At 41.8% G+C, this 25,256-nt stretch overlaps 1 long non-coding RNA gene across 1 annotated transcript; it reads left to right on the forward strand.

The window, feature by feature from the left end:
* The first annotated feature begins 1,271 nt into the window (after window positions 1–1,271).
* On the forward strand, window positions 1,272–25,256 carry LOC147366883 (uncharacterized). Its single transcript, XR_015169569.1, has 2 exons — window positions 1,272–1,602; window positions 25,099–25,256. It is a non-coding gene; the product is annotated as an uncharacterized LOC147366883 (long non-coding RNA).

Below are 25,256 nucleotides of genomic sequence, written 5' to 3' on the forward strand. Positions count from 1 at the left end.
TTGCCCTGCCTGGGTTACATAACAAGTGGTGACAAGCTTGGTCACCAAAGTCGCCAGGGTTTCGTTCACCCGAGGAGACAAGAAGCTCGGGGAACTAAGCCTCTTGGATAATAGGCAGTATTAGATACACTCTGCTGAGACTGGTTACCCTGTCTCTGAGGGGTTCCTAAGTGCCCTGGTGACCTCAGCTTTCACAGGCCACCATTTTCTTTTGAGGCCAGTGATTTTCCAGCCTAGCTGCCTGTTCGAACCTCGTGTGGGAGTGGGCCTGACTAGCTTTAAAAGTACCTCAGGTGAATCCACTGTTATCAGAGCTGAGAATCACTGTTTCAGACCCAGGCTGAGCCTGTCAAGGGTTCTTCTGTGGAGGGAATTTCTTTTGGTAGAGTATTCTCCCCAGATGGATCCCAAATGATCAGAAAAGGTTGATGGTAATTATTCATGTTGCTTAATTTGTGTCATGCTTTAAAATCATTTATTTACTTTAAACTTTATACATTCCTTATTCCAACAAGCACCATCTAATTTGGTATAGTTATCTTGCTTAAGCAAATAGATCCCAGCCTTCCAATTAAAAAGAAAAAATGCAAGGAAGGAAGGGAGAATCATTACTGCGGCTTATTTCTGGAGTAACATTGAGTCACTTAGGGGTCGTTAAGCTTAAGGGTGAGTCGAGGGAACCTTCTAGGGTGACTCCTTCTTTTCTCTAAACTGGTTGATTAAACAGGAAGCCTCACATGTATTCATGGATACCTCATCTCCTAGGAGTCCTCCTCCATCATCCAAGCTTTTTTTTTGAAAAGGCAAACTCTGCAATTGACACACATGTGATGAGAAACCAGCATACTAGCGGTTGACCAGGTTTCTACTCTCATTGCCAAGATGTAGCTGTTACATCCCTAGACTTCTAGGAAAATATATTTTATTCTAAAGAGCCACTATGAAACTTAGTGTTGGCGTAGTAAGTGTCAGGGAAAACTGAGGCTGATGGCATTGCTGTTTTATCTGGAAGGATTACCGGGAAGCTCTAGGTCTCCCCACTGTCAAATATCGATGTTGGGTTTTGTGGAAGAGTGATATGACCACTCATGTTAGGTTCAGATGAGCATTATTAGGACTGAGGGTGAGAAGTTTGAAAGAGACACGTAAATACTAAGTATGATGGAGACACTTTTGTCCTCCATGTTGACTGAGCCGCGCACCAGAGTGTCTTGTTCAAACACCTGAAGGTCAGTGTGGTGAGTACTTTTTTTTTTTTTTTAATTTAACAGATCTAATGAAGGTCCAGTGGGGAATACATTTGGGAAGGCGCTCCAAACTTGGCTCTGGAGGCTCCTCTGGCAGGGGGAGGCCACCTCTCAGCTGCCCACACCTTCTGGAGTCCAAATCTCAGGCCAGAGATGGGCTGGCCTCCCAAGCTTGGGCTGTGGAATCACCACCTGGGTGCCGGCTGGGTTCCAGGCCAGCCAAGCTGAGACAGGACAGGTCCTTGTAGCCCAGGCTGGTGCATGGCTGAGTAGCTGGGTTATTAGTTACACCAAAGACTTTCAGCTGGCCAGGCAGAAGGGCTCCATACGCCGAAACCAACGCAGGAGGAAGAAGGTAAGAGGATAAATTCAATCTGCTTCTCAAAGGTTTGTACACGCTTATGAGAATTTTAGAGGAAGGAGCTTTCATTGTAAGGTGTTTAAGCCACTGTTATCCATATCAATACGCTCAGGAAACAGACTTAAGGAAGGTAAATCTTTGTCCCAGAGCTTCACAGCAACATTTAAATCGAGGTCTACCTGACCCTAATTTACTATAACCCTATCCTAATTGTAGTGTTTCTGCTTTGCTCCTATTTTTTTTTTTTTGTATTTGTTCTTTATGTAACGTTTGTATAGTATCTTCAAAAACTCATCAGCATAAATTCATATCTATATTCAGTATATATTTGGGGCAGTGATCTACCCAGTATTTGGTCTGGATGGCAGGCAGATTTTTTAGATGTGCTAGTAGATATGCATTGGAGAAGGAAATGGCAACCCACTCCAGTATTCTTGCCTGGAGAATCCCAGGAACGGGGGAGCCTGGTGGGCTGCCGTCTATGGGGTTGCACAGAATTGGACACGACTGAAGCGACTTAGCAGTAGCAGCAACAGGAGATATGGTACACCATGGAGGGGCCATCCATGAGATGTATTTTCCAAGTGAGTTCATTAAATGAGAGACTCAATAATAGGAAGACTAACATAGGTCTGATTTCAGTATGTCAGGTCTGCTTTATATTAGCTGTTGAGTCGAGGTTCCATTCTTACCCTCTGTGAGCAGAAATTGTCTCTGCACTAACCAGGTATGTTGGGGTGCTGGGGGTGGTGCATACCTGGGTTCTCAGTCCTGCCTAGCAGATCCAGGTCACCTCCAAATTCTGGCCCTCCTGCCTCTCAGCTGATGACCTAGAGCAAGGCATGTATGTATGTTTTCTCATGGCCTTTTTCTCATGGGTGGTTGTAATTAAATGAAATAATATGTTAGGGCTTCCCTGGTGGCTCAGTGGTAAAGAATCTGCCCGCCAATGTGGGAGATGCAAGAGATGTGGGTTCGATCCGTGGGTCAGGGAGATCCCCTGGAAGAGGAAATGGCAACCCAGTCCAGTATTCTTGTCTGGGAAATCACATGGACAGAGGAGCCTGGTGGGCTGCAGTCCATGGGTTTCTAAAGAGTTGGTGACTAAACAAGATGCTAAATGAGTTGTTAAATGTCTTCTGTGGTGCTAATATAGTTTTCTTTCTTCTTGCCTTCCTTCTGAAATACTAACTTAGTTCCCATTCAGCACAGGCCCTGTACTAGCTGCTGAAGTTTCAGCAATAAATCAGACCTGTTTCTTTCTGAACTTAAAACTCAGTGAGAGACAGACTAAAATCAAGTACAAAGAGTGAAGTAAGCCAGAAGGAAAAACATAAATACAGTATACTAACGCACATATATGGAATTTAGAAAGATGGTAACAATAACCCGGTGTACGAGACAGCAAAAGAGACACTGATGTATAGAACAGTCTTATGGACTCTGTGGGAGAGGGAGAGGGTGGGAAGATTTGGGAGAATGGCAATGAAACATGTAAAATATCATGTAGGAAACGAGTTGCCAGTCCAGGTTCGATGCATGATGCTGGATGCTTGGGGCTGGTGCACTGGGACGGCCCAGAGGGATGGTATGGGGAGGGAGGAGGGAGGAGGGTTCGGGATGGGGAACACATGTATACCTGTGGCGGATTCATTTTGATATTTGGCAAAACTAATACAATTATGTAAAGTTTAAAAATAAAATAAAATTGGAAGAATAAAAAAAAAATAAAATAAAATTGGAAGAATAAAAAAATAAATTAAAAAAAAAAAAAAAAGCTAACTACACCTTGTGAAGAGTGCTGTAAGAGAAATAGAAGGTGCAGAGACAGATGGTCAGTGTGAGGCACCAACCTAAGAGCCGCCAGTTGCTATTAATTGGATTGTTGCTAAGATTATGGTTCAAGTGAGTTCTTGTTTTAAAAAAAAGACTATAATGTAATTTTCAAATATATGGAAAATTAAACTCAGCTGTAAACAGTTTCCATTAATGACTGCTCATGTTTGATGGTATTCTCTATTTCTATATCCTCTGGCAACTGGATTATTTTGTCAGAAATATTAGCTATCATATTATGATCAGTAAATATTTCAGTATTTATAGATCTATTTATAAGTGACAAATATAATAAGTAAATGGTTCAGATAATCTTACTATTATAGATAAATCTTTGAGGGCCTTGGAGCTGAAAATCGTGGCTAAGTCTACCTGGTAGACTTTCTCTTCACTGTGTGTAATGCTTACTTGGACCTCGGAAGATCCAAGCTCTTATATGTTGAAGTAAATCAATACGTGGAAAGTTCTTAGAAAAATGTCAACACAATATATTTGTTCAGTAATTGTTAATTATTAGAGGGGTTAGAGTGTGACCAGAATTGAAAAATTTGTTCAGATTTTTGCTTAGGAACTTTCCTGTCTTAGACGTAATGAACTGATGATTCATGATGGCTAATGAAGGTTTCTCATAAACCAAGACCCTAAACTTCACAGGTTTGGTAGACATTTAGAGAGAGCTACTAAAGAAAGAATGAAACTACTGAAGAAAGTGAATGCAACTTTTGTTAGCATGTAGTATGGCCTTTTGACTTATGTTAGTATTCTGTCATTGAATTTTTGCAAAATATTTTATTTTGTAAATCCAGGAAAACATTCAAATAATAATAAGCTAAGATCTGCTTTATTTACTTAATGGAAATCATCACAACCATCTGTCCATGCTCTTTGCCTCGATTGACTGTCCACTATGTATCACACACGCTAAGTTGTGTCTGACTCTGTGACCCCATTGACTGCAGCCCACTAGGCTCCTCTGTCCATGGGATTCTCCCAGCAAGAATGGGAGTGGAGTGGCTGCCAAAGGAAGGCTGGAGTGGGTTGCCATGCCGTCCTGACCCAGGGATCGAACCCATGGCTTTGGCAGGAGGGTTCTTTACCACTAGCACCATATGGGAAGCCCCAATATATATCAGGTACTTGTAAAATTCTGGAGATTCATATATAAATGTTATAGTATCTGGCTCACAGACACACTTAAACAAAATGAATAAACAACACCATGGGGCCTAACAGAGACCTAGTTAATGTGCAGATGGCAATCGATTCTCTTAGGCCAATTCAGTGTGAGCAATGAAGTGGTGAAATAAAGGCATATGGCCCAACGAAAACATCTTGAAGGAGTTGATATTTGAGTTGGACTTTTTTTTTTTTTGAGTTGGACTTTAAGGACAGGTTATATTATGCTGTGTGGGGGAACAGGGGAAGGGCATTTTAGGTGGTAGTAGGAGGTGATGCAGAGCAGTGAAGTGTAGCAGTGTCCTTGTATTTTGGGAAGACTGCATTTTCAGGTGACTTCTTCAGTGGATATGTGTGGACATGGCTGGAAGATGTCCTGTGAGTTTTAGACTCCAAGCATTGTATTAAATATATTTTATTGCTTTCTTAGGGCGGTTGTGGCTATACACTAAAATTTTGACTTTATGCCTTAGGATATTGGGAAAAGCACAGATTTTGGAGAATAAAGGAAGCCATAATTAGGAGAGCAGAGGTGTGATTTGGTACAGTGTATCACCAACGCGTGACTGTCCCTGTGACAGTGGCTCCCCCTGCCCTACTCTGCCCCCTTGCCACCCCCCACCCCCATATCCCTTGTGAATTTCTCCAGGTTCATTGTTTTCCAGATTAGAATCTTAATATAAGAGGAGAAGGGGACGACAGAGGATGAGATGGCTGGATGGCATCACTGACTCGATGGACGTGAGTCTCAGTGAACTTCAGGAGTTGGTGATGGACAGGGAGGCCTGGCGTGCTGTGATTCATGGGGTCGCGAAGAGTCTGACACGACTGAGCGACTGATCTGATCTGATCTGATTCTTTGTAATTTCATGAAGATGGATGGTGGCAGGTGAGGGGAGAATCCATAAACTATTTTCAATTTTCCAAAAAGCTCAAGGAAATTAAACACTGCCTTACAGGGTTAAAACCAACCTTCTCATCAAAGCTGCAGGACCTTTGCTTCAGTTATGACTCTGCAGTAAAGACATTTGGCCACCAACTTTGGGAAGGTTTTCCTTTCAGAGAGCTTACATGGTTCAGGAATTTCAAACATAGGTTTTAGAAGCAGATAGTTTTGATTGTGAGCATTGGCTCTGTGACTTCTTCTGGTCTATGTGATGGGTGCCAACTTATTCATCTTCTGAAGCCTCACTCTCCTTGGTTAACTACTAGGATAGACTTCACATCTTAATCTCATTATGTAAGTAGAGAGTATGGCCTGCCTGTGGAAATGATGAATGCTGCCAGGTAAATTACCACCTTTTGTGTGTCCATCAACATCACTGGGCAAAATTGTTCCTATTTGGGGTCCTCATTGAGGATCATCTGCTGCCAGGGTTTGATGGTCACACTCTGGACTCCAGCTTGCCCCTGTATCTGCTGATGGCTTTGTCTGAATGCCTTCAAGACCCGCATTGATCCCCTCCTTTTTGCCCAGTGTCTGGCTGAGAGGATTTCCTGAGCCTGACTGCTTGCCTCTGTCTTGCAAAAGCTGGAGAGAAACACTCTCAGTGCCATTTCCCACCCAGCTCATCAGTCAACTTCAAGACTTCAAACGCCGCACTCTGTTTCAGTTTGCTGTTTTCTATACCTGACACATACACAAATGTGTTCAGTGCACATTTCCTATGCTTGGGCATGGCTTTGGGGAGCCCTAATGGAGGCTCAGTGGTTTCATGCTTTTTAGTCTCTATTGCCTGAAAGAACCGATACAAAGGCCAAACAAAGAGGTGGTAGGTATGGATGTCATTTAATGTTACAGTCATATGGCAAGTCTGAAAATGATTTCAGAGTTAGCAGTGTGCCCTAAATGGCCTGTTCATATAAAATAAGCTCCTCTCGAAAATGGCTTGAAATTTAACTTTCTTTTATTGAGTTGACTCTTAGAAACATAGAATCGTTGACAACTCATATCCAACACTGTTCATTGTTCTGCGCTGGGCAAACATAAAGCAATTCTCTTTGGATAACTGCCCATGTACTTTACTGTTCATATACGCTTTCCAAAAGTTTCAGATCTGGAAAAACATAAAAAAGTCAGGAAATCTCACTTGAACAAGCTTTCTTGGGCAGCCTTCTGGCAAATAATGCTTCCTGTTACATAGGAAATACTCTTAAACTTAGCTTCATTTATAGTACTTTGGCTGGCCTGCTATTTAAGCTGTGAATTCTCTTTGGTTCCTAGTAACAGAAATGAAAAAATGAGACAACAACAACAAAAGTGACTTGAGGACGTTTAGGGTTTTATTTTTCTCTCACATAAAATATATTGGGGGATTGGTACTGGGGTGATATGGCAGCTCCCTGCTGCTGTCAAAGACTGAGGGCCTTCTAGGTTTGTGCTCCAGTAGCCACAGGGGGCACCTCTTAACTTCATACTGTCAGGATGACTGCTGGAATGCCAGCCATCGTGCCGATGCTCATATAGGGAAAACTGAATGAGAAAAGGGCAAAATAAGTATGTGAAGTCATGCCTGAAGAGATTTTTCTGGAAGTCCCTCCCTGTCACTTGCACTCACATCCCAACAGTCATAATTCTTTCACCTGACATTCTTAGGCTGCAAGAGAGTTTGATTACATATTCAAATGGGCCTATTTCCTCCTTTAATACAACTAGTGTTTGTTCATAAGGAGAGAATGGTTATTTGGCAGGCAAGTAACAGTCTCTGATACATCTACCTTCAATCATAACTAGAATTTTTACTTATTCTTGGTTGAAAATCATAAGGGAAAAATGGAAAAGCTAATTTTCTAACTACAAAGAGATATAAGTGGTTTTTATAGTGAAGAGCTAATTAAATACTCCAGCCTATAACAGTACATTTGAGAAGACTTGTATTGGACTTTCTTTGGTTTCTACTTGTAATCTTAAACTTAAGGGGTCTCCTTGTATTCACTGTTCTCTTGCAATTGTTCAGTGGAAGTTTCGTGATACATTTATCTTGTTATAATGAAGAAGGACATTTGGGTGAGAAGACATTATGTAAACACCTAGTTCCAAGGACATTTTCTAAGATCGGTTTCTTGTTTTCTGGTGATGATGGCACTAAATTAGCTGGTAGGAAGGAAGTAAATAAGAACACTTTTGAGAACTACAGAAAAGTATAATACAGTGCTTTTCTATTATCTTTATTTTTTATTTTTAATATTTTATGATATATCCTTGTAGTCCACTTACTCTTTTTAAATTTTGTTTTATATTAGAGTATAATTGATTTACAATGTTACATTTAGTTTCAGGTATAAAGCGAAGTGGTTCAGTTATACGTATATCAATTATTTTTCAGATTCTTTTCTCATATTGGTTGTTACAGAATATTGAGTATGTGCTATACAGTAGGTATTTGTTAATTATCTATGTTATATATAAGAGTGTATATTTTTTAATCCACAACTCCTAATTTATCCCCCCCACCATGCTTCCACTTTGGTAACAAGTTTGCTTTCGAAGTCTGTGAGTCTATTTGTTCTGTAAATAAGTTCTTTGTATCATTTATTAAAAGATTCCACATGTAAGTGATATCATATGCTGTTTCTTTTTCTCTGTTTGACTTCACTTAGCATGATAACCTCCAGGTCCATCCATTTTGCTACAAATGGCATTACTACATCCTTTTTAATGGGTGAATAATATTCCATTGTATATATGTATCACATCTTCTTTATTCCTTTGTTGATGGACATCTAGGTTTCTTCCATGTCCTTTCTATTGTGAACAGTGCTGCAATGAACGTTGAGGGGCGTGTATCTTTTTGAATTATGATTTTCTTCAGATATATGCCCAGCAGTAGCTTTGTTATCTTTAATAGTGAGATTATTTCTTCATATAAAACCATGGTGGCTCAGTCGGTAAAGAATCTGCCTGCAAAGAGGGAGACCTGGGTTCATTACCTGGGTTGGGAAGATCCCCTGGATAAGAGTATGGCAACCCACTCCAGTCCTCTTGCCTGGAGTATTCCATGGACAGAGGAGCCTGGCTACAGTCCATGAGACGACTGAGCAACTAACACTTTCACTTCTTTCAAAAGCAAACTGAAAATGTCCTGTTGTTCAGTCGCTAAGTCATGTTCAACTCTTTGCAACCCCATGGACTGCAGCGTGCCAGGCTTCCCTCTCCTTTACTATCACCCAGAGTTTGCTGGAAATCATATCCATTGAGTTGGTGATGCCATCTTCTGTCACTCCCTTCTCCTCCTACCCTCAATTTTACCCAGCGTCAGAGTCTTTTCCGGTGAGTTGGCTCCTTGCATCAGGTAGCCAGAATATTGGAGCTTCAGCTTCAGCATCAATCCTTCCAGTGAATATTCAGGGTTGATTTCCTTTAGGATTGACTGGTTTGATCTCCTTACAGTCCAAGGGACTCTCAAGAGTCTTCTCCAAACCACATTTTGAAAGCATTAATTCTTTGGCGCTCAGCCTTCTTTATGGTCCAACTCTCATATCCATATATGACTACTGGAAAAACCGTAGTTTTGACTATACAGACCTTTGTCAGAAAAGTAATGTGTCTGCTTTTTAATATGCTGTCTAGGTTGGTCATAGCTTTTCTTCCTAAGAGCAAGCATCTTTTAATTTCATGGCTGCAGTCACCATCCACATGACTTTGAAGCCCAAGAAAATAGTCTGTCTCTGTTTCCATTCTTTCCCTATCTATTTGCCATGAAATTAAAAGACACTTACTCCTTGAAAGGAAAGTTATGACCAACCTAGATAGCATATTCAAAAGCAGAGACATTACTTTGCCAACACAGGTCCATCTAGTCAAGGCTATGGTTTTTCCAGTGGTCATGTATGGATGTGAAAGTTGGACTGTGAAGAAACCTGAGTGTCGAAGAATTGATGCTTTTGAACTGTGGTGTTGGAGAAGACTCTTGAGAGTCCCTTGGACTGCAAGGAGATCCAACCAGTCCATTCTAAAGGAGATCAGCCCTGGGATTTCTTTGGAAGGAATGATGCTAAAGCTGAAACTCCAGTACTTTGGCCACCCCATGCAAAGAGTTGACTCATTGGAAAAGACTCTGATGCTGGGAGGGATTGGGGGCAGGAGGAGAAGGGGACGACAGAGGATGAGATGGCTGGATGGCATCACTGACTCGATGGACATGAGTCTGAGTGAACTCCGGGAGTTGGTGATAGACAGGGAGGCCTGGCGTGCTGCGATTCATGGGGTCGCAAAGAGTCGAATATGACTGAGCAACTGAACTGAACTGAACTGATGGGACTGGATGCAATGATCTTAGTTTTTTGAATGCTGAGTTAATTTAAGCCAGCTTTTTCAATCTCCTCTTTTACTATAGTCTAGAGACTCTAGTTCCTCTCACTTTCTGCCATTAGGGTGGTATCATCTGCATATCTGAGGTTGTTGCTATTTCTCCCAGCAGTCTTGTTGTTTAGCTTTATTAAAAAAGAGAAAAAGCAGTCTTCCTCTAGTTGAAGCATGAGTCAAGTATCCCCACTATTTCTCTCTCCTTCTTGACCCTAGGGCTCTTGGCATGGAATAACAAGGTCTCCAGAGAAAAATTTTTTTAAAAACCTCTGTTTCTCTAGAGTCTTGTCTCCATTCTGCTATTGGCTGGGTCTGTGACCTTGGGCCAATTCCTTTCCTTCTCTGGGTCCTTCGTTTTTGAAATAAAAGACAGGGAGGTTGGATTAGCTGATCTTAAAGAGCCCTCCTAGCTGCATGTTCCTATAATTTCCTGGTGACCAACGGGCCAGCTTCTAGTATCAAGTCTGATCTGTTCTTTTCTCACCAAAATGGTTGGTTGTTAAAGCAATCAAATCATTAATATGGACTAGAAAGAAAACCTGGAAGTAAGAATGCTTTTCTCTTAAATATTTTCCTGCTCATAGGGAAATAGCTGAAGGAACGTCGTGGTGGACTTTAAATCACATTCAAGCATTTATCTCATTGAGTTCTATAGAAGGAAACCAACACCCGTGAAACTGACCATTTCAAAGTATCTATTCCCTGAAAAGAACAGCAATCATTGTTCTTCCATATTTTCTTTCATTTAAATTACATGACATTTATCATAAGAGATATTATTTCCTCCTTCATCCAGGAAACTGGACCAAACTTGTACTGGATTTGAACTCTTATCTTCTGTCCTTAACATTTTCACTGATGGAGTCCCAGCTAATCCTATATTAAAAGGTCAAAATCTCAAACTAGTAAGGCCTTGGATGTGCCCCAAGGAGCTTTAGTGACTAGTGTTCATTTCTTCCAGTGTTGTTTCCTTGATAACAGTTGCACTCACTCTTTGCTTTACATTAATCTATGGGAGGGGGTGATTAAAATGCAAATGCTCTGGTCTCCTTCCTGCTCCAGAGATCTTCACTTGGCAGATCTGGGGTGGATCCCAGGTGTATGCATTTTAATTCTCTGCTCAGATTACTCTTGTGGCCCAGGAATGGTAGAGAACCACAGCATTAGACCTACTGGAGGTAGGGACATTCATGGCCTATCTTCCTAACTAGATGGTAGGCCCTAGTGGAATGGGCACTGAGCCTTTTTCATTTCTGTTGTTGTTGTTGTTTGTTTGTTTATTTGGTCTGTGGTAGGGGTTAAAAAGTATTTGCAGATTCAGTTCAGTTCAGTCACTCAGTCGTGTCCGACTCTTTGCGACCCCATGAATCACAGCACGCCAGGCCTCCCTGTCCATCACCAACTCCCAGAGTTCACTCAGACTCACGTCCATCAAGTCAGTGATGCCATCCAGCCATCTCATCCTCTGTTGTCCCCTTCTCCTCCTGCCCCCAATCCCTCCCAGCATCAGAGTCTTTTCCAATGAGTCAACTCTTCCCATGAGGTGGCCAAAGTGCTGGAGTTTCAGCTTCAGCATCATTCCTTCCAAAGAAATCCCAGGGCTGATCTCCTTCAGAATGGACTGGTTGGATTTGCAGATTAACAGTAAGAAAAAAAGAGAAGAGGAAATTTATCTGGAGTTAAGCACAGAATTCACTCCCACTGGTGAAGAACAGACTGTCTACCAGCACAAGTAAGAAGAGAAGGGTTCTGTTCCATGGGACAAATTCTCATGAGCACTTCAGGATTCAGATTAGCTGGCCAACTAGCAGCCCCTGTCCTGTCCCACCTCCATTCATTCCTCTTCTGCTGATTTATTTTCATCCAAACACTTAACACCTGCGTGTCCTGTCCCGCTCTCCACCCCTACTACCACTAGTGCTAGTTACTTGAGAATCAGAATCTGCTCTGCTGCTCACTTCCGTACTCCCAGTGCACACAACGGTCCTTGGCACACAATGAAGGGAATGAAGAAAGAATTATGTGATGTCCTGAGTCACAGCAGGAAGGAGTGAGATTGGAGGGGATACAGGCTAGTCTTGAGTATTGCAGGGCTCGTGAGGCAAAATGCTAAATTACTCCAACACTTAATTAGCTATTTTTATTAAGTGTCCAAGCCTCCTTCATTTAATGGGTGTTTTACTCCTTTTATCTCAAGAAAGATGGCAGAAGTTTGTGTCTTTTGGCTTTGATCACATTATTTCTGGGTTTTGTTACTTAATAAGGCAGAAGTTTAAATTAACATCATTCTCCATTGCCTGTTGAGGGGTTAGCTGTACTGTACAGAATGGGTTTTGGCAATTTTTCAATGGAGGGAAGAAAAGGAAACCTCTTTTGGGGAGTTGTAGTGGGGGAAGGAGGGAAAGCCATTTACCTGAGCCCCTGGGGCTCCATCTGTTTTCCAGAAAAGGTCTGCCGTGAAATCGAGTCCTTTGAGCCTTGTGAGGGTGACAGCTCAGGGGCAGGTAGGAGGAGGACTGGGCCAGCTATAGCCTACAGTCATCACGGAGCCAAAGAGGAAGTTTGGAAGGTGAAGTCACAGTCTGTCCTGTGTTCAGGGCCCTCTCATCCTTCACAGTGCAATCAAAAGCATTGTCAGGCTGAGCAAAAGCCACTTCTGCAGGTCCTCCTTAAAATGTGCAATTGCCTAGGCTCTGATCTGAGGCTCATGCGAACAGGATGTGCATTTACTCTTTTTCCTCTCCATTCACTCATGGCAGGGCTAGTGTGATGGCTTACAGAACACGGTAACACTGGCTTGTTGCACATTTAGATCACTTCAGCCAAAGGTCTGTGCCTGTATTAATTAGCTTCTGCGAAAACATTGCCTTCACTTAAACTGTTTGAATACATCTTGTTGAATCATCGGCTTGACTCAAGTGTTATTAATTCAAGAATCAAAATGTCTTTTGTCCCTATCAGATAAACGTTGCCATAGCAAATGTAGCGTAAACAGATTTGTTCAAGCCACAACAACCTATAGAAGCCCGCAGACAAAGGAGGACCGGTTTCGCCTTCACAGAGGCCCTGGTGCCGCAGTTAATGCCACCCAGTGGCCTAGAACACAGCCACACAAACCCCATACTGATGAGTGGACCCTGGGACCCACTTATCCCATGGAGAAGCCTTTGTCATTGGAGGGTTTTTATCAAATTTGAACAGTCAGTGGAACATCTGGCTTTAATACTGATAGAAGCTGTCGGATTTTGGCTGTTCTCTGGCCTTGCATATTTTCCACCCTCTGTATCAGCGCCTGTTGTCAGTGATTTGATGAAGTTAAATGGACTGCATTTGATTCCTTGAGCACAAGAAAAATTACAGAATAAGTGTGCAGTGAGTTGCTCTGGGTTAGGATCCCAAAACATTTAAGAAGCAAAGAGAATGAAGAAAGCACTTTCCAAGACCTCATCTCAGGTGAGCCCACCTTGTTTACCAAGAATCAAGGAGGGTGCAGTTAAACCATATGGGTGATGTCACTGAACCAGTACCAAGTTTTGTGGGTTTGATTGCAGCCAGAAAAAGAAAAAGGATGGTGAGAGGGAGGCGCAGGACTGAAATGAGTGTGCAGGGTCTTTTGATGTCAGTCTTCCCCAGAGGACCTTGTCAATCTCACCCACCCTCTGCCAGGCCAGTTGATGTTGTCTGGCACAACTGGCAATCACGGCGCAGAAAATGACAGGACCCAAGTGAAGATGGAGATTGAATTCACACCTCATCACATCCCATAAAGGGCAATTTTTCAAGGTCAGCATTTAGGTGAATTAAAGGAACAGCATTTGGCAGAGGGCCCTCTGCTCACCCCTCGGCAGGCCATCCATCCAGCTGCCACTCTTTGTGTGCAGGGGGAACTCTCTCTCTCTCTCTCTCTCACACACACACACACACACACACACACGCACACATACCCGGCACTCTAATGAGCACATCTGTGTCCTACCAAGCAGACTGGTGGGTTTGGGTGCAGATCTTATTTGTTAAAAAAGTGCCCCCATGATGTCCAAGAGAGGAAAACTGAGACAGCAATTGTAAATACATCGGTGAAGGGAAAATAGGCTCAAGAAGTACCAAATTATCTTCATCTGGGAGCGAGAGAGTTTCATCTGTAATTTACCTAACTCTGAATGTGGGACCTGTACCCCAAATACTCCCTCCCTTGCAGCCAGACAGGCTGCTGGCTGTTTTCTGATGCAGGACTGACTGTCACCCATGAAGGAACCATTGGTGTGTTTGGGTCATTGGGCTGTTCTGTAGTGTCCTGGCGCACCAAGCATGGAGCTCACTCAGCCCAACTGCTTCATCTCCAGAAGGAGGCCTTTGAGGTCCAGAGAGGCAGAGTGAGTTTCCCAGTGTCGAGTAGCTAGCTCAAGCCGGGGATAGAGCTTGTTTCCCTAATTCCTAGCCAGATGCTCTGCTGGCCTCCATGCTGCTTCTGAGACGCAGATAAAACAGCCCTCCTTGTCGCTTCCACCAGGAGGCCTGTCTGGTCACTGAAATCCTCTGGTTAGGTTCTATTAAGCCGGTTCAATGGTCATTTATGAAATACCTACCACACTCCTGATGACATTCTGTGTTTTGAGGACCCAGGAAGTACAGCCCCAGCATGGGCTTGTCATGTAAAAGTTGTATCACATGCAGTGGTCCTCTTCTTCTTCTCATCTTATGGAAGCTGAAGCTGAGGCACAGAGAGGTAGATAAAATTTGTGTGAGAGCTAAAGAGGGAGAGGCTGGTTCCCAATGGGGTCCTGGGGAGGACTTAGTGGAGAGGTACTGAAGTTGTTTCTTAGAGAATGGTTAGGATTCTGATGGGAAGAGCCAGAGAGTGGGGAGCATTTCACGCTGGGAGCATGAGGAATATCATGGGTTCTGGAGACCAGCATTAATAGACGTTTGTCATCTTACCAGAAGTCCTAGTCCATTCTCTTTCTTAAGTATTTCTATAAACTCTAGCCCAAAGAAGTGGAGATTTGTTATCCTGGAAATTTCTTCTTGTTCTGTATATTGAACTTCATTTCTAGGCTTTGGAGGAGAAACAAAGCAAGAAAACCGCAGAACAAACACGAAGTTACAGCAAAATAGGCTTCGTGTGCATACTGATGAACAAACTATGCAATTCCAATGCAGTAACACAAGAAAACAATTACAAGTAAGGGAGAAAATTAGGATGAGGGAAAGAAAGTACATAAAAATCAGATGAGATGGGGGCAGTGAAATAAGAAGAAAGTAGAACAGTGGTTTCTACGGAGTTTAATCCTGAAATCTTAACGGCTTTTGTTCAAATAAAGAACAGAAAATTGTGTCCACTTCTGCAATCTCACCTGTGTCCCACACACATACATGCATACACAACCCACAGTAGCACCTGAATGAACTGCATGTAACAGTCCTAGTTCCCAAATTAGAGTGTGTGCTCACTGGTGTCGGAGAAGGCAATGGCACCCCACTCCAGCACTCTTGCCTGGAAAATCCCATGGACGGAGGACCCTGGTAGGCTGCCGTCCATGGGGTAACAAAGAATCAAACACAACTGAGCGACTTCACTTTCACTTTTCACCCTCATGCATTGGAGAAGGAAATGGCAACCCACTCCAGTGTTCTTGCCTGGAGAATCCCAGGGATGGGGGAGCCTGGTGGGCTGCTGTCTATGGGGTCGCACAGTCGGACACGACTGAAGTGACTTAGCAGCAGCAGCAGCTCACTGGTGTGCTTCAAGGTTTGTTTCTCAACAGCCCTCAGTATGTCGATTGCCTTTCCCTTAACTATAGTGAACACACTCACCATCACTTCTCTCCACCCCCATGCACACACACACTTGTCCTCCATAAATTTTCAACTGTGGTTTATATTGCCACCAATATTCATGTTCTAGATACTGGCACAAAAACAGAGTATGAAAAAAGTGAGTGAATGAATTCCTCTCTAAAATAACTGAGTACTTTCTGTGTGTTGTGTGCCATGGGACAATTACGACATTCCTACTGCATCAAGTTTAAAACTGAAGGTCAGTCCAAGTAAAACTCATAATTTTGCAGCCAAAATGTTTGAACAGCAATGTGTTGTGGACTGAAGGTTTTTGGCCCCCCAAAATCCATTTGTTGAAGCCCTAAACCTGGTGAGATGTTATTAGGAGGTAATGAAGTACAATGAAATGAGGTCATAAGGAGGCACCCCCTGAAACCTCACCCCCATGATGGGATTAATACTTTTACAAGAATTGAAATAGACACCAGAGCCTTCCCTTCCCCATGTGAGGACACAGCAACCATCTTCAAGCCAGAAAGAGAGCCCTCCTCTGAACCTAACTAGTCTGATACCCTGATCTCAGACTTGCAGTATCCAGAGCTAGGAAAAGGAAATTTCTGTTGTTTAAACCACTCATTCTATAGTATTTTGTTACAGCAGTCTGAGTTAAGATATACTCCATGGTTTTTCATTCTCTTGCTGCTGCTGCTGCTAAGTCACTTCAGTCATGTCTGACTCCGTGTGACCACATAGATGGCAGCCCACCAGGCTCCCCCGTCCCTGGGTTTCTCCAGGCAAGAACACTGGAGTGGGTTGCCATTTCCTTCTCCAATTCATGAAAGTGAAAAGTGAAAGTGAAGTCACTCAGTCGTGTCTGACTCTTCACGACCCGATGGACTGCAGCCTACCAGGCTCCTCCGTCCATAGGATTCTCCAGGCAAGAGTAGCTCCATAATTCCATAAAAAATTGAAGACTCCCAGCCTTAAATGGCCGGCTTAAACTTCTTTAAGCTGGTACTTCTAAACTCATTCTAGAGAAACATTTTTTTTCTCCCCACAGATGTATCTCATGGGATACCAGGATTCTGATGAAGCCACTAGATGGTTTTTTTTTATCTTTGGGTACTTTGATAATCCAAAGAATGGAGCCTAAAACTGAGGTCCAGAACTTGGAACTCCACGTCTAGCTTGGTATCAAAATATTTTTGAATGACCTTTAGTCCCTTGTCTCTACCTCTCAATATTTTCATCCAAAAACTGGGGATTTGTTCCCCCTTTTCCTTCATACAAAAATTTAGGAAATAGCATGCCTTTCATCCATTCATGAAAGAGATGCTCTATTGTACCCAGAGGCATTTTAGTTTTTTAAAATTTGGTTTGGGAAAGTGGATATTTATATGGAATCATAAAGCAATTTGATACTTTTCAGGGAAAAGAAAGGTGTGGATTGTAGTTTGGAGTCTATCTGAAAGAGAAATATCTTGGTTATAAATCCATTTTTTTATCAATAGACCAGAGGAAAGGGAAATGGGACTTTAGTTATTAAAATTCCTAATTAAGTTCTTAATGGCAGAAACACCTCAGAATGTTCCATGGTTTCATTTGGCACTGAGGCACTCAGACTCTTTTTCAAACATTAGGTCAAGATATTGGGTTGGACACCAGGAAAATAAACTTCCTTATGAAGGCTCCAAGGCATAAAAACACAGAGAAAAGGCGTTCCCCGTGGAACTCTGATATACGGATTTCCTTTAGGAGCTGAGATTTGTGAAAAAAAATAGGAGTTAGCATATTTTGGTGGTTTATCCACTGAAAAGAGTAAACCAAAGTGAAGTTGTTAAAAAATTATAAAAGAAGTTTTATGTATGGGTAAAGTTCCTAGGATACTCCATGTTTTAGCAAACGCCGAAAGTTTGTGAAATCTTTCTGATTTCTGTGCCTCCACAGGGTACCATAATTTAATCTAGTTGGTGGCACCAGACACTGGTTACCACAGCCAGCCATTATGGGCAGGGGTTCCAAACATATGGCCTGTGCATTGCATCCCATCCTCTTCCCTCCATGAATTATTTTTATATTGGATGCCAACCTAGCAAATGCATGAATCTTCATGCACACTGCCAGCCTGCTACCAGCCAGCTCTCCTCCTTTCCCTCCCCATTGATAGCCTCAACCTCCCAGGCCAGAATCCTGTGCTGAGTACCAGGCAAGGGGGCACGCAGCAAAGCATGGGCTGGTGACACCAGGAGGCTGCCCTTTCTGTCTGTAACTGAAACGCGGTGCCCAGCACGCGCCCTGGATCCCCCCAGCCATTGTGTTCAGTTTCCCCAGCACAGCTCTCTGCTGGGCTGCTGTTAGAGTCGCACAGTGACCTGCAGATCTAAGGGAAAAAACAGATGTCCCAATAAATTTTTGTCAAAACGTAATTACCTCGGGATTAGAAAACCTCATGGGGGTGGGGAGGGAAAGGAACAGATGTATTACTTTCAAATATGCAATCACTATTCTGCAGAAGTTTAAATAATCAAGAGGATTAAATGATGGCAGTTGAGAGTGTCCCCCTGTTTATTTTGGTCCTCTCCTTTCTTTACCTTCAGCTCCGGACGGTTTGGAAGGCTCTCCTCCTCGCCTTGCACGAATGGTGCTCCAAGCAGGAGGGGGCATGTTGCTCAAAGGATCATCCTGAGTGCTTTTTCATAAATAAATCTCAGCAAATATGACAGGCTGTCTCTCCCTCAGGAAACTGGCCAAGTCTTTTCTTCCTCTCCAGCCGACAAAATATGATAAACTATGAGTTTTCCCAGTAACCATAAAAGATTCTTATTTTCGTGATTTGAACTGCTGGGTGCAGGTCAAGGTAGTATATCAAACAGAAATTCTTGGGGGGAAAATCCTTTTTCTGTTTTCTGTTTGCACATTTTTCAAGTCGGAGGGGGTGCTGGGTGCTGATTGAAGATTCATTGGGTTATTTGTTAGCTGGTTGTCATAAGGCTCTTAAGGTGAGATGTTCATCTCTTTTAAGTATTTGCTTATAGGCCAAAGGGAAGGAGTAGATTGGGGGGGAAACCTGAAGTCCCCAAAGATCCAAGGTTCAGGGAGCCATCGTTGCTTCAGGTTGTTGGACTTTGTCACCATTGGGTAGAGGTTAGGTGAGATGTTACTACAGTGCTCTCCAGCCTGTCTTCAAAACAGCCCAACCTGGAACAGAGGCTGAGGATCCCTTTGTACTCTTGGATTACAGGAATTCAAGTCATATTTTTAAGGCTTTTACCTTTATAGAAAATGGTTTTTGTTTGGTAACATAAGTTAATCTTCAGAATAATTACCAGTTATCAGGAGTCTACTCATTGCCAAGGTCCATGCTAAGCCCTTTACATCTATGCTCCCTGATCCTCCCAGAGGTGTTGTAAAGGAGGCATTATCACCCTAATGGGGAGATATGGTAATTGAGGCACAAACAAGTCAAATAACCTTTTCACATATTCACAAAGGTAGCAAGTGAGAAAACTCAAGTTTGAATCCATGTGTTAATGTATATAAAGACTTCATCTATCTATTATCATCTTATTCCTTGGGATTTATATATCTGTCTATCTCAATCATACACATACAACAACTGAATATGCTCTGAACGTGGAAATAATAGATTGAAAGAGCAACTTGTGCTACAGTATCCTGGCCATGATATATACACTTTCTGTATAGAGAAGTCATTTATAATAGGCCTATTTTGCTTCCATTTGCAGATAGTGGAATTATTTGTAAGTTAGATTTATGCGCTCTCACAATTTTAGCCCATTACAGGTAGTCTGGAGCCAACCACACATATTTAGACAAGAAAGAGTTAAAAAGGAAATCCTGCTTGAGGCGGTAAGCAGAGGAGAGTTGAGTCCAGCTGCTTCCGGGGGATATCTGATAGAGGGAGGCAGTCAGGAAACAACTACAGGGAAAAGAATTCTCAGGAACTGGGGTGTCTTCCTGGTTGCCATCAGCCTGAAAGTTATCTTTTCCCACCTAAATCCAGAGAGGCTTGTAAAACTCCAAAGTCCACAGCAGAATGAGGAAAGAGATCTTTTTGCGGAGAGAACTAAGAATGCCTTTACCCTGGAAGAAGTGATATCTTTGGAGGATCCAGAGCCATGTAGATTTGTAAGCTAGCAAATAGAGGAAGCCACAGAAGTTATCATTGGAGAGGCTGAGAAATTTGAAATTGGTTAATAGCCCTTATTTTAAGAAAGGATGAATCCAGTATCAGACACTGACACAGACAAAGGCACTCAAGGGCAAAGCCCATCTAATAAGATGAAAAGGAGGAGAGAGGCTCAAACAGTACTGGGACAAACCGTTCTTGACCAAACTTGAGTCAGGTTCCTCTGAGTCTTCTTTTGACTTGACCTGGGGCTCTGTCCTTGATCTGCTTAGTCCAGTTTTATTTAGTAAGACTCCTACTGAGCCAGTTGTTCAAAAATCTTCCACACTTGTTATCTGATCATCCTGACCTGCCTTCAGCAAGTATCCTTCTGAGCTGGTCTTGCAATAACCCCCTTAGCCTCTTAATAATCTGTCATCCATTGACCCCACCCTGATCCTTGGCTATAAATCTCCATTTGTCCTTGTTGTGCATTAAGCTCCATGTCTCTCTACTGTAAAACCCCGATTGAAGTAGTACCTTTTGAATAGTCTTCATTACTATTAGGGTCTGAGTAATACATTTATTACTTATTAATACACAAATTTATTAATTACAAGTATTTGGAATTGTAAAGTAGGCAGGAAAATGGAAATGGAAACATTAACAGAACTCAACACATGTAAAAATTGCCTCCATCCAAATGCTATTTGACGATAGAATACTTCATGTTGATGTCTGAATTGGTCAGTCTCTTACAGCATCCAGCAGTAAAATGCAAAATACAATATAACCTGATTACAAGGTTAAATTTAAAACTTTGTAAATGGTATGAGATTTCATAGAAATGCTGTTGGAAAATCACTTTAAGCACAGCATTTGCACATCTTGTAGTTTTAGATCAGTTAACATTTGAAGAATAGAAAATCACCAAGGAAGGTCATATGCCAGGTATGTTGGAAGACAATGACTTACGTGTCAAAAGGTTAAGGAAGCTCTGAGAAATGACTCTCTTTATGATCATTTCATTAAAGACACGTGTGAAGGGAAGGAGATATTATAATGAGCAGTGATACAATTGTGTCAAAAAAATGATGGCCTTAAATTCTAACACTTGATCCTTTTCTTTGTTTTAAAAATTAACAGATTATAACCTAAACTGAGACAAACTTGCCTTCATAGTTTTAAATTTCAGTCAAGTCCTTGTTTTAAATATATTCACTTTAAGTGAATTTTGTACTGTAAATTAACCTTATATAATGAGACTTTCATTTATATTAATTAACCAGATATGGTTCATACTTAAGCATCAACCCTTATCAATTAATCCTTTCTATTGCTTTTATGAAATAATAAGTTAAAATAATTCCATCGTGTGTTGTTAAGAAGCATCCGAACAAGAAATTAAATTGACTGCTTCTAGAAGAAGGCTTGAGGTATTTTCAGAGAATTCAAAGGGGAAAAAGATATGGAGATTAAGACAAAGCAAAGATGAAGATATAAAGATATCTTAAATGATTCAGCAAAAGGACTCTCTCTATTTCTAAAGTTGAGAAATGGAAAAGGAAAAGTATTTATAAATGTAATAAAAGAAAATTTCCTCAAAAGAGCATAACGTTCATCAAGAGAAATTTGATGTTATATGTAAAAGGTACTTTAAAACAATGGATAGATGTCCATCAAATTCAAAGGGAAAGAATCTTAACAAACTAGACACTGTTGTTCAGATATAAAGATTAATCCAGACATCCTGAAATAGGAACAAACGCAACAGACATGGCACCCATAAGTCTTCCCTGAAAAAAGAAACTGATGAGAAATTACTCCAAACAAGTTGAGTCAAAATAAAGAATTTAGGAATAGACAGACTGTAGTAAAAACTGGTGATAAACACTGCATTCATTTAAATATGAAACTAAGATGAGACAACCAAGAGAACAGCAGTTGCAAAAAGGAATAAGAAAGTCATAAACAGTAACCTAGAAAATGAAGAAAAGCAACAGAAATTGGACAGTAGAAGTATGGGAAATGAGAGGAAGTAAAAAATGATGAAAATCACTTCAGGTTTTAAAGCAGAATTAATTGATATTGCCTAAAGGTGACGCCAGTGGTAAAGAACCTGCTGGCCAATGCAGGATACGTAAGAAATGCTGGTTCAACCCCTGGATTGAGAAAATCCTCTGGAGGAGGGCATGGCAACCCACTCCAGTATTCTTGGCCAGAGAATCCCATGGACAGAGGAGACTGGCAGGCTATACTCTGTGGGGTTGCAAAGAATTGGACACGACTGAAGTGACTTAGCAAATGCATGCAGGCAAAATGTGGATACATTGCTGTATAAAAAGGTCCCAACTTCTTAATGGTTTCAATGATCTCTCCTTTTTATCTTAGAGGACTCTTAGCAATTAATATCTTTTGTGGTGAAGAAATATTTAATCTGATGGTCTGCAGTTCCTTTGATTTTTATTTTGCTCTGTGTATTTGGAATAATGTTAGCAGATGGTCCAATCACACTCCTATTGAGAACCACTATTTTGTGCATGAGGACATTTAAGAATACTCCAGGCCCCTGTCTGCTGAGAGGAACATTCAGGTCAGAGATTAATCCAACTCCAATTCACATCGGTCAACTACCTCAAACAAACATTTAGTTACAGAAGAATCAGCAAATGCTCAACTACATCCTGCCTGCTGATTTCTGGACAATTCTTTTTTGTGCTATGCTGTGCTTAGTCACTCAGTCATGTCCGACTCTTTGCAACCCCATGGACTGTAGCCTGCAAGGCTCCTCTGTCCATGGGGATTCTCCAGGCAAGAATACTGGAGTGGGTTGCCATTCTCCAGGGCATCTTCCCAACCCAGGGATCAAACCCAGGTCTCCTGAACTACAGGTGGGTTCTTTACCATCTGAACCACTAGGGAGGCCCTTAAACAATAACTAATGAAGTCCAGTATAATCCTAGGATACAAAGAGGAATTTAATCTATAAATTGTGCTGCTGATCCTTTTTACATAAGTCACTGAGCACATTTCACCAACTATCTGTGAGACCTCTGAAAATACCTTAATGCCTTTTCCCAAAATAATGTTAATGTTACATTTTTCTTAGAAGTAACAAAGCTGAGTGCAAAAGGGCACATATTTACATAAATACATTACTCTAAAATGCAGGGACAAGGCGATGGCATCCTACTCCAGTACTCTAGCCTGGAAAACCCCATGGACGGAGGAGCCTGGTAGGCTGCAGTCCGTGGGGTCGCAAAGAGTCAGACACGACTGAGTGACTTCACTTTCACTTTTCACTTTCATGCATTGGAGAAGGAAATGGCAACCCACTCCAGTGTTCTTGCCTGGAGAATCCCAGGGACAGAGGAGCCTGGTGGGCTGTCATCTATGGGGTTGCACAGAGTCGGACACGACTGAAGCGACTTAGCAGCAGAATGCAAGGGAAGTTTTAAAATTTGGACAATAAAGACAATGCTCTTTCTGTAGAAAAAAAAAATTGCTGAGTCTGTGCTTCCCTTTCTGAGATCTTTCCAGCAGAACATAGCATGTTTCCGTGCACCATCCCTCCACTCTACCTGAAGCATACATTCCTGGTTGATTTAATTTGTTCGAGTCTGATTTTGGGTATTCTCATAAATTTGTACTATGTATAAAAAAAGGAAAGGAAAGACATGCTTTCCCAGTAAACTCTCCCTCCAGAGGCCCTTTATTCAAAGGGGCTTTGGTAGTTTCTTTCCCTAGATTAGAGATCCTGGTACCATGTTTCCCAAAACTATACTGTTTGAGTCCTGATTAACTTAGTTTGAGTAAAACCTTTTTTGATTATCAGAAAAAAGTAGCAAGAGTAAATGACGGTGGCATTACTAGGTCCTAAAATGACTGCATATGGGCATGAGATCTAGGTGGCCTTTGACTATTGTACAACTTGGCACCACTTCTTCCTAACAGATAAAGACCCTGCTAAGTTGCTGCTGCTGCTGCTAAGTCGCTTCAATCATGGGATGCCATTGCCTTCTTATGGGGAGGGAGGAGGGAGGATGGTTCAGGATGGGGAACACAGGTATACCTGTGGCGGATTCATTTCCATATTTGGCAAAACTAATACAATATTGTAAAGTTTAAAAAAAAAAAAAAAAAGACCCATTGGTGCTTTATTCATTCGGAAGATGCGTCATAGACTTGACCTGCCTTAAGCTTTTGCTGGTGTGTGGCCTCGGGATAGAGACTCAGGAAGGGAAAGTCTCCATAGTATTCAGGATACAGATGACAGTGCCGCCTATTTCAGAGGGCATCCTAAAGGAAAGAAAATTTATCAGACAAAACTTCCCCTTGGCCAGTGCTCACAAATGTATCTAGTGACACATTTCCCACTCAGGTATGATTCGTTTTGAAATTTTAAGGGCTGAATTTGATGGCATGAAATAGGTACTATGCTGTAAGGGCTGTCTGTATTCTATCTTGCTGTTTCTTGATACTAACACCTTGGTTATTACAACAGTCCAGCCATCTAGATAGTCTTTTAAATTTGCACTTTATTAAGCCAATAAAAGGATACATTTAGAGAAGATAGAATCTGTGCTCTGCAATGTCCCTCAGGTAAAAGTTGTTGAGTATGTTCTAGTACCACCAAATAAACAAGATATACAGCTGATTCTACAGATCGTCTCCAGTACTGTCTCTAGTTTGAATGATTACTTTAACATCTGTGCGTCCCTTGATGTCCTCTCCATATTGTCTGTGTTGGAATGTTCTGGCCCTTATTAAAAAGTTGTAATTTTAATTTCTGTATTTGCTCAAGACTTACATTTTAGATATACATTTTATGTATAGTCATTTTCAATAATTTTCTACAGAAAGCGAGCCTCTTTGCCAAAGACTTAGTGATATGCAATAGTACATGGGGAAAGTGTGCTTCCCTGCTCACCACTTGTATTTACATGGGGCAATGTGACTAATTCTAGCCAGTTAGGAGTCAGTGGAAAACCCATGTGTTAATGAAATGCCAAGGACCAAGGACTGTGTGTTCAGTTGTGTTAACTCTTTGCGACCCCATGGACTGTAGCCTGCCAGGGTCCTCTGTCCATGGAATTTTCCAGGTAAGAATAGTGAAGTGGGTTGTCGTTTCCTTCTTCAGGGGATCTTCCTGACTCAGGAATCAAACCCATGTCTCTCATGTCTCCTGCATTAGCAGGCAGATTGTTTTACTACTGCACCACCTGGATTGTGTCTGTACATCTGTCAGCTTGCTCTTTTGTTACAGCAACCATGAGGGCATGTGTTGATCGGGGGAGCCAAAAGATTGAAATGGAGTGGGATCCTGAGCTAACAAATGGAGCTTGGCTGACCAGGAGAGACCTCCAGATCTGTAGAAAACTCTGCAAAAAATAAGAAATAAACCTTTGACTCAAGACATTGAAA

Source organism: Bos grunniens, chromosome 8 (assembly GCF_055505025.1).
Source record: "Bos grunniens cultivar Pamir isolate PY7600 chromosome 8, Bosgru_T2T1.0, whole genome shotgun sequence".
In the NCBI taxonomy this organism is placed as follows: domain Eukaryota; kingdom Metazoa; phylum Chordata; class Mammalia; order Artiodactyla; family Bovidae; genus Bos; species Bos grunniens.